Consider the following 3969-nt stretch of genomic DNA (forward strand, 5'->3'; position numbering starts at 1 on the left):
TCGATCGGCTTCAGTTAGCAGCAGTAGCAAAGGAATTGCTTGATCGGGTTCAGTTAACAGCCATCGATCGATCGCTCGGGTTCAGTAACACGTAGCCTGCAGTGCAACCGCTCGGGTTCAGTTAGAGCCCAACGCCTTGCTCGGGTTCAGTTAGAGCCAATGCCTCGCACACACGCGCGTACGTGTACGAGAGAGACGCGCATCACTCAGTCCACGACCACCCACCATAACCGGGAACTCACCAAAATTTTCCTCGCCCTCGCTTCTACCATGGTTTTTTCCGTCATGGGCGGCCGAAAGAATGTCATGCAGCTACATCTCCAGCCCGCCCAGGACGAAAAGCCCATTTTTTGTCATGATTTTTTTCATAGAAGTAGGAGCCCACCACATCTATGATGATACCGGGTTTTGTCACAATTATCGTCATAGAAGTGTCATAAGTATGCCAGAAATTTTTTCCATTTAGCCCAAAATGTCACGGACGTGTCTTTTCTTTGTAGTGTTGTCAGGAGATTTTTGGCCGAACTATGTCCGGCTTGAGTGGGAAACGGACGACGAAGAACTTCGCTGCCCACCCACCACCCACTTGATATCCACTATCGACGACTTGACTGACATGCTCAACTTCGACTTCGAAGACATTGACGGTATGGACGACAATGCGGGAGAAGAAGAGGAACCACCGCCCACAGGGCGATGGACAGCCACCTCGTCATACGACATTTACATGGTGGATACCCCCAAAGAAGATAATGGCGAGGGAAAAAGGCTACACTTGAAGATAAGCCTCCATAAAAGCAGCCGAAGCGCCGACATCAGCGGCGCCGCTCTAAACTACGCCATGGTAAAAATAGCAATACAGGCACAGGAGATAATACCCCGGACAACATTGAAAACAATGAAGACCCCGAAGACCCAGGCATGAAGTAGGACGAGCAAGGAGACGGCGAACACAGTCTGGGGCCGCTGTCTGACCACAGCGATGCCGAAGACGCCACTTATCAACCTGTCTCCCGAGAAGAGGACGGTTCGGATGACGACACATTCATCATCCCTGATACACAAGTGGAGCGAGAACGCCTCCAGCAGAGACTTATCGCCACTGCTAGGAGCTTGAATAAACAGAAGCAACTGCTTAAAGCCGCACAGGATATGCTTGATGACAAATGGAACGAAGTGCTTGACACTAAGGGAAAATACGGCGGTAATCGCCAAACAAAGAGCTATCTCAAACGAAAACTGCTGCCCGAATTCGATGATGAGGCTATAGCGCCCATACCGCCAAATAACCGTACAGACGACCAACAGGACCGGCCACCTTGTGGTCGAGACAGAGCAGCTAATAACGCTGCACACAAATCCGCATCCCCCACTCCATAAAGAAAGGGATGTAGCGACCCAGAACAAGCAACACGATTCACATGAAGACTTGGATAGAAGGGCTGGCATAACAAGGTCCATCTACGGATCTTGAGACCACCAAAACAAATATGCTGGCCGCTCTCCAGTTCGGAACCAACGCCGAACACTACAACCGTCAGACTCACTCCACGGCATAACTAAATACAGGGGTGCGGCCCTCCCCCTGTGCTTCATCGATGAGGTGCTGGATCATGAATTTCCAGCAAGGTTTAAACCCGTAAACATCGAGGCATACGATGGAACGACAGACCCTGCGGTCTGGATAGAGGACTTTATTCTTCACATCCATATGGCACGCGGAGATGATCTCCATGCCATCAAATACTTATCCCTCAAGCTCAAGGGACCATCTCGGCACTGGCTGAAAAGCCTCCCCGAAAATTCTATAGGAAGCTAGGAGGAGCTCAAGGACGCTTTCAGGGGAAATTTTCAAGGGACCTATGTCCAACCTCCAGACGCAGACGATCTAAGTCATATAACCCAACAACCCGGATAGTCCGCCCGTAAACTTTGGAATAGATTTCTGACCAAGAAAAACCAAATCATCGACTGTCCGGATGCCGAAGCCTTAGCAGCTTTCAAACACAGTATCCGGAACGAATGGCTTGCTAGACACCTCGGCCAAGAAAAGCCCAGGACAATGGTAGCCCTAACCACCCTCATGACCCGCTTTTGCGCAGGCAAGGATAGCTGGTTGGCCCATAGCAGCACTAGCGACCCAGGCACATTCGAAACCAGGGATGGCAACGGAAAACCACGACGCAATAAAAACAAACATCGAAACAACAAAGACATCCCAGAAAATACAGTGGTAAACGCCAGATTCAGGGGCTCCAAACCTGGTCAACATAAAAAGACATTCAAAGGCAGCCGAGAAGGTCCATCCAGCTTAAACAAAATACTTGACAGGCCCTGCCAGATTCATGGCACCCCCGATAAGCCAGCTAACCACACCAACAGAGAATGTTGGGTCTTTAAACAGGCCGGCAAGCTCAACGGCCAACACAAGGGGAAGGGGTCGCTAAGTGAAGACAAGGACGAATCCCGCCAGCCGAACACAGGTGGACAGAAAAAATTCCCACCAGAAGTTAAAACAGTGAACATGATTTACGTCACTCATATCCCAAAAAGGGAGCACAAACGCGCACTCCGAGATGTATACGCTATAGAGCCCGTCATCCCCAAATTCAACCCATGGTCGGCTTGTCCGATCACCTTTGATTGCAGGGATCATCCGACTAGTATCCGTCACGGGGGCTCGGCCGCCTTAGTGCTCAACCCGATAATCAACGGATACCACCTCACCCGAGTCCTCATGGACGGCAGCAGCAGTCTCAATCTGATATATCATGACACTGTCCCCAAGATGGGGATAGACCCATCAAGAATTAAGCAAAGCAGCACTACCTTTAAATGAGTGATACCAGGCGCCGAGGCCCGCAGTAGTGGCTCCCTGATGTTGGAAGTTGTATTCGGTTCTCTTGATAACTTTCGAAGTGAAGAACTAATCTTAGATTTTGCTCCGTTCCGTAGCGGCTACCATGCATTACTGGGAAGAACGGCATTCGCCCGCTTCAATGCAGTCCTGCATTACGCTTATCTTAAACTTAAGATGCCCGGCCCACGTGGCGTCATCACAATCAGCGGAAACACGGAGCGTTCCCTTCGAACAGAAGAATACGTCGCGGCTCTAGAAGCCAAATCATGGAGTGACCTCTGCAAAGCGAGCAACTCATCGGTTCTCGAAACCACGGACACATATAGATGTGTCCGACGCACGCCTAGGTGTAGCATCTCAGATAAACCTGAGCTAGATTAGCGGCTATACTCCCACAAAAAGACTGCACATGTCTCCATGTATATGTAAAATAGGGCTTAAAAACTCCTTGTGTGGTGTGTGGGGCCGCACGTATATAAAAGGTCCATAGTTCGGCTTAACCCTATTCGGACTCAAAAATTATATCTTCATGGTTCTTTAAAACAAACCAATCCTACTTACGATCACACCAGATCCGGTCACCTAGTTCTTTCTTTGTTTCAGGTGACCATCACTCTTTACCCTCAAGGACACAGGCGCAACGGAGATAAAGGCGCAGACATGTAGCAGGGCCCCGTTCTAAGGTTTATTTTTAGATTAAGCCCCTGCGTAAACCTTTTTTACTATCTTTTGTTGTTTCAATATCCTCATGGCTCTTAAAATGACCCACAAGGATGTCGGCATTATCGTCACGCCGAATAGACCTGTACCTTGAAATACATGGTTTTTACCAAGGGCTGTCATTCAGCCCTGTATATTTGTAAAGACCGAATACCTTCGGGAGTGTTCGACGTCGCGAGTTTGGCCTTATATGCATCAGCTCTGAATCATGTGTTTGGTCAAATGTTGAGTTTGCCCGGCTCCCGCGCTTTGCTACCTTACGTTCGACACCATCGGCTAAGGAAGCACGGGGCGAACTACTGCGATTGTGCCCTGGTTCATCCGGATGAGCACCTCAGTAGAGAAAGCCGAAAACTGACTGTCATGATACAGCGAGAGACTGGTCAACC

Source organism: Triticum dicoccoides, chromosome 3B (assembly GCF_002162155.2).
Source record: "Triticum dicoccoides isolate Atlit2015 ecotype Zavitan chromosome 3B, WEW_v2.0, whole genome shotgun sequence".
In the NCBI taxonomy this organism is placed as follows: domain Eukaryota; kingdom Viridiplantae; phylum Streptophyta; class Magnoliopsida; order Poales; family Poaceae; genus Triticum; species Triticum dicoccoides.